Consider the following 11,832-nt stretch of genomic DNA (forward strand, 5'->3'; position numbering starts at 1 on the left):
GTGTTTAATGTTGCTTTATGTAGTTTATTTTTTAATATGGACAGTGCTAAAACGTTTTTCAGTGACAATAAAGATCTTTTCAGTTCGTTTATTAAAGATGTTTTTGTTTTCATTTCTTTCCATAAACTCAATGTAGAATCTCCTAAAGTTACACAATGTCATTCAGTTAAATTACAACCAAAAATGGGCTGATTTCGATTTTATATATTTATAATAATGTAAAAGTAGTGTTACAAAAAAAGTTCATGGCTAACATCAGCACAAAAAATACAATATTTTTAAATATTATTGGTCTATTATTTTGATTTTATTAAAATTAGTAGTAGCAATAATAATACATTTTATTTGTATTGCGCTTTTCTGGGCACTCAAAGACACTTTACAGGCATGAAATAAAAGCAAAAACTGTCTAATAAAAGTCAGCAGGTATAAAAGCATAAAACAGTTACACATTAAAAGCAATAGTAGCATTTTTGTTTGGTTTATTCCATAAAAAAATGCACAGTTTCTTATCTTGTTTATCTGTAAAATCTTAATCTGTAAAACTATACGGTGGACTCCCAAAGTACACTGAAAATGATGCTTTTAAGTTGATAATTTGACAGAACAATTAAGTGGATTTAGCTTTTATTTCACACACACATATCCCTGAGAAGTGCCCAAAAAAAATCACCTTAAACTGGTAAAGTGGGGAAAATGGTTTTTAATTGGCATGAGTTCTCTATTTCTCTAGCTACCTGTGAGTTTTATAATTGATTTTAAGACTTTATTACTTGTTTTTTAAGCCTTGAATGGGTTGGCTCCTCTCCATATCTGCTAACGCCCTACGAGCCTGATTGATGTTTAAGATCCTCTGGCACAGACACTCTAATTGTTCCTAAATCTTATCTAGACCAGACCTTTACTTTTTGATTGTCTGCACTTGTGGAACTCCCTTTCTAAGGATCTCATTTAGGCAAACTCAACTTTCACATCTCGTCTTTCACTTTTGTTTGTCTTTACTGGAACAGATGGTACGAGTTGTGTTTAAATTATTTTTATCTTGTTTATATTTCTAGTTCTGGTTCATATTTACTTTTATAATATATTTTTAATTGGGAAGCACTTTTTCTAAAGATGTAATATAAGCAACACTGTAAAAAAATCAGAAATTTTACTATGAAAAACTGTAAACTACGACAGTAAAAATCTGTAAAATCAAAAACAGTTTGACACAGTTTATATAACACTGAATCACCGGAAATAATTTGCTTTTACATTTTTTTCTCTTGAACAATTTTTAATTGAAAAATGTTGTAATATGTGAAAGATTCAGTACTGTAATTTTTGCATTTATTTCTCGAAAATAATACAATTTTTCACAGTTAAATGTACGTACTGTTGTGCTGATAACAGAAACATGCTATAATATTAATAAAGCAACATTTTTTGCATTTATTTCATTTTAAAAATACAGTTTGTACCTGTGAAATTGCATATGCTTTAATATTTACGACAGCTATAACCACAAGTTTTCCTTATATGTCATGCTAAAAATACATAAATGCTAAATACACTAACTGTTGTGCTGATAAGGGAACGATACTGTAATATTTGTAAAAGAGTACATACATTTAATTTTATATGGTATTTTCATGGAAATTTTCAAGTAAAACTAATTTTTTAAAAGGTTAAAAACAAAATTCCACAGTAAAATATGGAATGAAGCACATAAAATCAACAATATTAATACATTTCTTTACCATAAATGAAGAAAATGTACTACAGCTGCTGGAGTTTTACCGTAAAAATAGAATTTTTTTTACAGTGAAAGTCTACTATTATCGATGGAGCTAAGACCTCAGTCATAGTGGTTCAACATAGGTTGAACCACTATCCCAATAAAGTAGCAGACCAAAAGAGATTTGAAACCTTTATTTAGCCCAAAGACAGTCCTGTTAGCGTCTTACACAGTGGTAGGTAATCTGGACTAGAGGTTTTAATACTCTTCCCCGCTTCCTCTCAATTTATTTCCTCTCGCTCCACTTTCCTTTCCAGATTCAATTTATCTCCCCTCGCCTCTTTCACTGTCTCACTCTCAGACATGCACAGTAAAAACAAACACACCCAGAGTCTAGTGAAACATCTGTCCTGCTCTCACACGAGCTCTTCCTCCATCTGGCCCATTGAGAAAACAGTTCACAATGGTGCAGTGGGGGCTGGAGAGACGGCGCCATACGCTGCCTTACGACCTTTTCTTTTCACCACTGTGCTAGATTCCATGTGAAGGCAGCCTCTGTTCAACACTTTTCTCTTTGTCGTACGTCGACAGCTTTCTAGAGACGCGGCCCGTGCTATTTTTTCCCTGCAGCTTGTAGCCTCCTTATTGCAGAGATTCAAGCTGCTACCTTGGAGTGTTTATCGGCTTTAATGTGCATTTTGCTGCCAACATTCAGCTTTTCTCATCACACTGAACACTCTGATGATATCTGAGGCCAGAAAAATAAGCGAATCCACGACATGGAACATTTATTTTTATGTACGACTTAACAAATCACAGCAGTGAAAGAGCAAAGGTTAGGCCTACCGTTGAGTCACATTACAGGGAGTGACAGCATTAATTAACCCTCCTGTTATCTTCATTTACAGGCACCAAAAAAATATTGTTTCCTTGTCTGAAAAAAAATCCAAAAATTCAGCAATAAAATCCCTCAAATTTCTGAAAATTTGCAAAACCTTCAGGAAGAAAATTCCAAGAATTCCTTGAAAGTTTCCCTTCAAAGTTTTATTTTTAAAAAAATTCCCCAAATTTGGCAAGAAAATTCTTGTAAATATTTACAAAACGAGTAAAAAATCTTCCAAAAAAATCCTAAAAATATCTAAAGTGATTCCATATATATCAGTAAAACGTCCAATATTTTTTTTAAGAACATTCACTAAAAAATCAACCAAAATCCAGCAAAATTCTCAGGATTTTGGTTGATTTTTATGTGAATTTTTTAAAGAAACATTTCTAACATTTCTTTTTCTCCACCAAAAAATGTTCAAAGATTTCCCAAAAATGTTGAAAATGTGGACATCAGAAGTTTCACTGTGAAAATTTTTTTTTTCTACATTTTCAAACTTTACAATGGGTCAGTTTTAACCTGCAGGAAAACATCAGGGTTAAATGTATTTTAGCTCATACTGAGGGACAAACACCATTATTGCACTTACAAGGGCACTTCAAAAAGTTCTTGGCCTCCAACAAAAACAAGAGATGTAACTCCCACTTTGGGGCAGAGAGCAGGGGTGTCAAACATACGGCCTGCGGGCCAAAACCAGCCCGCCAGAGGGTCCAATACGGCCCACTGGATGAATTTGCAAAGTATAAAAAACTACAGAATACACTAACTGCACATTGTACATTTGTAAAGTGTAAATTTTATTATTTTTTTTTAGACCCTGACAAGTTGTTTAGATCACAAATGGAATACTATATGGTTCAGTCCCAGAAACCTGAGACTAAATGTTTTTATGTTTTGTAGGTGTGATCTGTAAATGACAAACTTTTGTTTTGTATTTTTCTTAGGAAATTTCAGGCTGTTCCTAATGTTTTGCACTGGATCACTTTGTAATGCTCTTTTCTTTTGTTCTATGCTGCCACTTGCACATTTTTGTACATTTTTTGAAAAGATTTCTATTTATTCCGCTATTTAGTTGTTTTTTTAATTCTTATTTCATTTCCTTAACTTATTTATCTTGTATGTGTAAAAGATAGAAAGTCATCCGGGGTTTCATTGTACACCATGCTTAACAACAATACAGCTTTCTCATCTTATCTTGTAAAGATAGTTCTACTTTTTTGCACTAAAACAAAGGAAAAATGTGGAGTTGTGGTTATTTATAGGCTATTATACTGTGATTTTACTGGTCCGGCCCACGTGAGCTCAAATCAGGCTGAATGTGGAACCTGAACTAAGATGAGTTTGGGGAATATCTGAGATGCGATTCCTTTTCAAAGGGATAGTGAAGCTGGAACATTGCTAGACTGAGTCATTTAAGTTAAAGGGAGACAATGCTGAAAAATAATGCAAGAACAAACTTTTTCCTGTCACGTTTTCTGTTAAGGCTGAGAATTTTTTGAAGTCTCTTTATCATTGTACTATAACACATAAATGCAACTGTTCTTGTTAGAAATATATGCGTATATCTGGGTCTCTGTTCCAAGACAAACTAAACCTTCACTCAGATAACTGCTTAAGTGATCGAGAACATATACACTACCGTTCAAAAGTTTGGGGTCACTCAGACAAGTCCATGTTTTCCATGAAAACTCACACTTTTATCCATGTGCTAACATAACTGTACAAGGGTTTTCTAATCATCAATGAGCCTTTCAACACCATTAGCTACCACAATGTAGCATTAGAACACAGGAGTGATGGTTGCTGGAAATGTTCCTCTGTACCCCTATGGAGATATTCCATGAAACATTTCCAGCTACAATAGTCATTTACCACATTAACAATGTCTACACTGGATTTATCATTCATTTAATGTTATCTTCATTGGAAAAAAAACTGCTTTTCTCTCAAAAATAAGGACATTTCTAAGTGTTTACACCAAAAGCCTACTGTACCCAGACATCAGTTTCAGAGTATTATTCCAGTAGTTACAAAACAAAAGTTGTCAATAAACAAATGTATTCTTGCCTTTAGCCAGGCCAACATTCACAGTAAAGCTACATAAAGCTACATTTCAGCACCTTGGACAGCTCTGCAAGCTGAATTCCTCATTTATTTGTTACATTTCTTCGTTGTTTTTCAGCTATCAACAGAAAACTGACACCCACCCTTTTTAGTTATACTAGTAGCATGGCACGTCACTTCGTTAGTCCACTACTTTAACCGAGACTGACATGACAGTATATGAACTGCCATGGACTAAAATGTTATACAAACATTCATGATGCCTGAAAGATAAATCCCATTGAATGTAGTGAAGGATATTCTCAGTCCCCACATGATGTATTTAAAGATCACTCTGCTGATTTTCCTCTGACCCTTTATCTCGTGCCTTCAGGATGTTGATTTGTCCAAGAGGTTAGCATCAACATGTTAGTATTGTTATTGTGAGATATCCTTTTTTCTGTAACTCCTCTGACACTGAACTACATCTACTGTTTATATGCTGACAGATGAATTGTCTGCTGCTAAAAACATGGAAACAATCTTTTAAAAAAATAGTATGTTATCCAAGTTTGCAAGAGATTCAATTTGTCATGATGAGTAGAGAGATTCTGAGAAGTGTCAAAAACACCTGAGTGAGTTTTCATGTGCTTCTTGTATATCTCTTAGCAGACACCATTTATCAAGGCAGCCCAGTGGTTTATGAGAACTGCTGGCTATAAATAGATAAAACTGTGTTTACTTTCCACTTATCTGTTTATGCTCTTTATGGGACTAAATCCTACAGGACAAGTTTATGAGGGAAGGAAATTAAGTTTTATCTCTAAGATGTTCTTAAAGGTATAATGAATAATTAAGTGGGAATTAAACATTGCAACAGGACAGCAGGTCCTGGTGGTCACACATGAGGGAATTCTGAAGTAAAAGCAGAGTGTCTGAGAGTGTTTCAGAGGAGATATTTGCTGTGGTTAGGAGTTCAGTTGGCATGTGATCATTTCTATCACGCTGACATGTAATGAGACCCTTTGTCTCTTGGGAAATACGGTCTGTCAGAAGAATCACTTCGTCCAGAGATTTCATGGTGAAATAAATCTATCAGCTGATTGAGTCCTGTAACGGTGTGATGGTAAAGTTTAACGATATAGAGACTCATCATATTGGTAGGGCTACACAAGCCTGGAGCATGCTGGTGCAGCTGGGATAAGAATACAAGCTTGTTTTGATCTTCTCACTGCATAGTTAGTGAAGGGGTGGCACAAGGTTTGATGAGTTTGGTAACTGTTGGTGAGCTTGTTAGCTTGATTACCAACAGAAAGATAAGATAAAGCTTCATTCAAACATTTGATCCCTGACTCCTGTCTTGTAAATTTGTGCACATCAAACCTCTTTTGTTTACACTCTGACAGATGAAGTTAAAAAAAAAAGGTAGATGTGGTATACAGTCAACAAGCTACAATAGTTTTCTCCATTTTACACTCTAAAGCAGGGGTGTCAAACTCATCTTAGTTCAGGTTCCACATTCAGCCCAGTTTGATCTCAGCTGGGCCGGACCAGTAAAACCACAGCATAATAACCTATAAACGACCACAAGTCCACATTTGTCCTTTGTTTTAGCGCAAAAAAGCACATTCTGAAAATGTTCACATTTTAGGAAAACATCATGGACAACCTGAAATTTCTTAAGAGCAATAAACGTTTAGCCTCAGTTTATCATTTCCACATTACAACTTCTAGATCACAGTATTTCTACAAAGCAACACAACATCTGGAACTATCTGGAACAGAATGATGTAGTATTTTACTTTATGATCAAAATGACAAAAGTCAGACAAAACAAGACAAAGAAAACAACAAAAACAGGACAAAATATTACAAAAATGAGCCACACAATGACAAAAGAACAATGAACAATCTAGTAGTTTACTTTATGATCAAAACAATGTGTCATGGTCTAGAAATTATTTTACATCTATAGTTTTACAAATTTACAATCTGCAGTTAATGTCTTCTCTGGAATTTTTATACTTTGCAAAGTTGTCCTGGACCCTCTGGAGGGCCGGTTTTGGCCCACGGGCCGCATGTTTGACACCCCTGCTCTAAAGCTTTCCCTTCCCTCAAAGGTCACTCCTGTCAGGACAGCTTGCTATGGGTCAGTGATACAAATTTGTGTCAAAGTTGCTGAACTTGGGTTCACTTTCCCCCCAGCGAGCCACTCTGTTCAAATAAATTGACTTTGCTGTGAAATCTTGCCAAGCATCTTGATGCCTGTCTCGAGGGACATGAACGATAAAGTTTGCCTCAAGCAGCGGCCTTGTTAGAGAGGGGACGGATGTTGTTCTGTGGTTCTGGCGGGACGTACCTACGTTGAAAAAAGATAGAGCTGAAACAGCCAGTTTATAATTGGGGCTGAGTCAGCAGGTGAATGATTACAACTTTGCCCTGTGGGATCATCACCATCATTATGATCTATTGGAGACAGAAAAATGTTTTTTTTTACAAAAGAGCGTAACCTTGCCCTGGGTCCTGCTGATTAGATAGACTAATACCACACACTGCAAGCTTGTGACAGGCTGTCGCTCCTGAACAAGCAGCAGGTTTGGTGTTGCATGTGTGGAGTGATGCAGTGGTACAGGAAGGAGTGAGTGGGAAGACTGTCCTTCAGCCTCGGTTCAAAGCTCTCCTCACAGCAAACATCCATCTTCCTGGACTGTCCTAAAGCAACAGCACACACTAAAGTCCCTCCTGCCTGCGAGACTTTCAGCAATATGATTAGTTTAGGTTGGACTAGTTTAAGACTGGTTTTGGACTGGTGTTGGGCTGGTTTAGGACTAGTTCAGGGCTGTGTTGGACTAGTTTAGAGCTTGTTTTGGACTAGTTTAGGACTGGCTTCGGACTGGTTTTGGACTAGTTTAGGGCTGGTGTTGGACTGGTTTTGGACTAGTTTAGGGAACAGAAAGGTATGAGTGGGAAGCCTGTCCTTCAGTCTCAGTTCAAGCTCTCCGACAGCAAACATCCATCTTCCTGAACTGTCCAAAAGCAACAGCACACACTAAATTCCCACTTGCCAGTGAGGTTTTCAGTGATATGAGAACTTTCCTCTTTAATCAAAAGAGAATCCCATCATTTCACCATTCACTGTCAGGGTTAAATCATCTCAAATTAGCTTTTTAATGCAGAATTTAGGGACACTGCCGACTGTTAAACAGCCCCCGTCCATTTTATGTGACCCCGGATTTAAAGATCAGGGCCTAGAAGGGGTTTAAAATCCAGCTTTTGTGAGTGTAAGAAAGCTAACATAGTTAATTACATCGGTTGCCAACAAACCAGCAGTGATTTCCCCTGGTGGCTGTAAAGGATCTCTATTACTATGAGGCATTTTTTCTGACCTGAGCCCATGAGAGAGGCTCAGCAGTCATTAAATTAACCCAACACATCCTAATCCACTCAGCATCAGCTCCTTCATGACTACACAGGCGAACAAATTTCAGAAAAATCAGGTGGTTCCAGAGAAAAAGTCAGGGAATCATCAGAGTTAAAAAGATCCATCATTTGGCTGGCAGGAACATCTATACAACCCTGTACGTAAATGGAACTGCCATCCCTAGAGCCACACCACTAAAGAGACTAAAACAGATGTACATGACGGTTGTACTGATACTGCAGCGGCGACGATGAAATTAAAACTAGCAACGATGCTGATTAAAGCGGTAATGATGATGATAAGCATAATAACACTGTCATCGAGCTCGACAATGAATTATCTTGATAGTGATAATGGTTGTGATAATGACGATGCTAAATCAGTAGCATTAATGAGGGTATACCTCGGGCCACTTCACTCTTCTGTGAGAGAATGCATTCCTCGCTATGCTAATCTCCCAACAGGCATCAGCCTTTACCTTCCTTGCTGCTGCTGCTGGGAGTGTTTTATCAAGGGGAATATCCCCCCCATAAGCCTGACTCTATCAGCTCAGTTGGTCCATTCATTTTTGGCTTAATCTGTTGAGTGTGTGGTGCAATTTAGACCGGGCAGCCAGGCCTTGGCCCCTAATCCACGGATCACTCCAGGGCAAATGGCTGATGACCCCAAGAATGAACCTATGTGTCTCTCCATTCTCATTCAGTTTGTGTCTCCCTGCTCTTGTTTAGTCGGCCCTTGATCTCCATTCAGGCTGGGAGCCACGAAAAGACAACAGGACAGTCTGAAAGGGTCCCCGCTGAATGAATATAAAATGAGGCAGAACAGAGAGGTGTCCCAAGCTGAGGTGATCGAGACTGGCAAGGAACACTGGAAAAAATGCTCCTCTCAAAACAAAAAAACCCCAACTTATTTCAAGGAACTTTTACCTTGAAATAAGTGAAAAAACCTGCCAATAGAACAAGTGAAAAATGTCTTGGTAAGATTTCTTGAAATAAGACCTGATATTAGAATATTGAGATCTTAAAATTAGCTGGGAAAATTGATTTTAAGCTCTATTTTAGCAGGATTGTTCAGCTTAGTGTCTTAAAATAAGCCAGACATGCTTAAAAAAAAAAAAAAAAAAAAGTAGTTTTTCACTCAAAAATAGATTTTTGCTTTCATGTAACCTCCTAATTTGAGATTATTAACCCTCGTGTCGTCCTGTGGGTCAAAATTGACTCATTTTAAAGTTCGAAAATGTGGGAAAAACACATATACTTTCACAGTGAAACTTCTGATGTCCACATTTTCAACATTTTTGGGAAATCTTTGAACATTTTTTGGTGGGAAAAAAAGAAATGTTAAAATGTTGCATTAAGAACATTCACAAGAAAATCAAGAAAATCACAAGAAAATCAACCAAAATCCAGCAAATTTCGTTGGATTTTGGTTGATTTTTTTGTGAATGTTCTTAAAGAAAATATTAGAAGTTTTACTGATATATATGGAATCACTTTAGATATTTTTAGGATTTTTTTGGAAGATTTTTACTCATTTTTGAAAATCTTTCCAAGAATTTTCTTGTCAAATTTGGGGGATTTTTTTAAAAATAAAACTTTTAAGGGAAACTTTTACAGAATTGAAGGTTTTGCAAATTTTCAGAAATTGGGGGAATTTTTTTGCAGATTTTTTCAGACAAGGAAACAATATTTTTTGGTGCCTGTAAATGAGGAGGGTTAAACTTATTTTGAGTTTTCTTGTAAAATACACCTCAGAACAAGATCATTTCAAGATTGTTTGACTTATCAAAATATTTAAGATGCATTGTCTTAAAACAAGTCCCTCCATCTGCTGAAATGTCTCTTGTTAAGTGAATTTATCTTAAATTGAGTGAGATGAGACATTTTAACTAAAAATAAGACAAATAGACTTGGTAAGATGTTGAGTTTTTGCAGTGAAGTCGCCGGAGCTGCAGAGGCATTTCTGCTTTTGCCTCAGTCACCCATCCACCTTTTGTCCCAGACTTTTTCCACAGCTGGCCTTTTCCACAGATAAATGTCTCGCCTTTCCTCATCCACTGTCTCGCTATCTTATGGGAGCTGTGCAGTTCAGCTCAGCGGTTCATGGGAAATACGTGCCTCGGACGTCGTGTTGGTGTGATGACGATAACCCACATGTCACTCCAAGATACCGCCGGTGGCTCTCTATAACCCGTGGCTTTGTCTTGTGTCAGCGTCGCCATCACAGCTAAACGCCTGTGACTGCACAGCTCATCGCCACAGAGAGGTGTCATCCCAGAGACGTATCACCCTGCACATGTCCTCGTCTCTCTACTCGTCCACTTGAGGTGCCAAAGTGGAGTGACTCTGACTCGGGGTTGTGTCTGTTTGTGACTGTTTGGGTCCTTGTAAGAGCAGATCAGAGTTCCAGCCCAGTGGAGGGAGGACATTTCGGTGAAATGGGGTGATTTTGGCTTCACTTCGCTTCATGGAGTTATGACCAAGGATTAATGTGTTTAAAACCCCCAGGGGAAACATTTTTACCTCCAACTTCCCACCAAGTACAAACAGCACACTATAGACAGCTATTATGTCTTTTATAGAGGCCTAGAAAACAAACCACGCTACAGGATTATTATCCGGCCCCAGCTTTACTGTGTCAGTTTGCTTGTGGTCATTCCATCCCAACACAACATTATTTGTGGGGGAAAAAAAACCTAAAAGCACAATAAAAGGTGACAAACTGCCTAGTTATTATTTTCATAGTGCTTTAGTGGTGTTATCATTGATTCCACTGTGGGTATGACTATGAGGAGGCTGGATTTTAAACCATGTGTCTGTTCATTAGCTTTTCAGTCTACAGGAACAAAGCAATTTTTTCTGTAATATTCATAGTGATCTAAACAATGAGGCCCACTGGCATGATGAAATCCTAAATGCATTAAAAACACCGGCTGAACAAACACTTCATTGTAATACCACTGACTCTTCACTTAACATCGTCACAAAGTTTTCATGCCTTCAATCCTTCGAATATTTGCTAAAATAAAGTCATCAGCCTCAGCTGTACTTCATGTTTAGTGCTAATTAGCATGCTAACATGCTTTAGAAAGACCATCCATCCATCCATTATCTATACAGCAGGTCCTCAGTTTATGCCGTCCTCAACCTACGGCGATTCGTGGTTACGTCGCCATTTACCATAAATTTATGAAGAAAGTCTTGTTCCATCATTTTGACGTATGGTGTTTGCAACGTTAAAACAAATTTCACGCTGAAACTAGTTGGTGAGTACTTTTACTGTCCAGTGTTTTTATGTCTTAGATTATGATGTTACCACTGTTTAGTGTAGGTGACATAGGCACTTATGTACATATGTGAGTTTCGACTTACGGTGTGCCGTAGGAATGGAATTCCAAGACCCTCCTGTACACCTGTAGATCATTGAATCCTCATCCTGGGGGGCTGGAGTCTATCCCAGCTGACTTAGGGTGAAGGCATTGGACACCCTGGACAGGTCACCAGTCTATCACAGGGTTACACATAGAAACAAACAATCACACTCACATTTAGAATCACCAGTTAACCTCAGCATGTTTTTGGACTGTGGGAGGAAGCCGGAGCACCTGAAGAAAACCATGCATGCATAGTTGTAAAATGTTGAAAGAGTTCCCAAAAATGTGGAAAATGTGGACATCAGAAGTTTCACTGTGAAACTATATATGTAATCAATTTAGATATTTTTAGGAGTTTTTGGGAAGATTTTTACTAATTTTTTGAAAAT

The 11,832-nt window shown here is 37.5% G+C and overlaps 1 protein-coding gene across 1 annotated transcript in view; it reads right to left on the reverse strand.

The window, feature by feature from the left end:
* kcnh7 (potassium channel, voltage gated eag related subfamily H, member 7) overlaps window positions 1-11,580 on the reverse strand; it is a 103,950-nt gene extending 92,370 nt beyond the window's left edge. The window contains exon 1 of the mRNA XM_055008502.1: window positions 11,442-11,580. The gene's annotated coding sequence lies outside the window, so the exon portion shown is untranslated. The remainder of the gene's footprint in view (window positions 1-11,441) is intronic.
* Between the last annotated feature and the right edge of the window lie 252 nt (window positions 11,581-11,832).

Source organism: Amphiprion ocellaris, chromosome 24, assembly GCF_022539595.1.
Source record: "Amphiprion ocellaris isolate individual 3 ecotype Okinawa chromosome 24, ASM2253959v1, whole genome shotgun sequence".
Taxonomy (NCBI): domain Eukaryota; kingdom Metazoa; phylum Chordata; class Actinopteri; family Pomacentridae; genus Amphiprion; species Amphiprion ocellaris.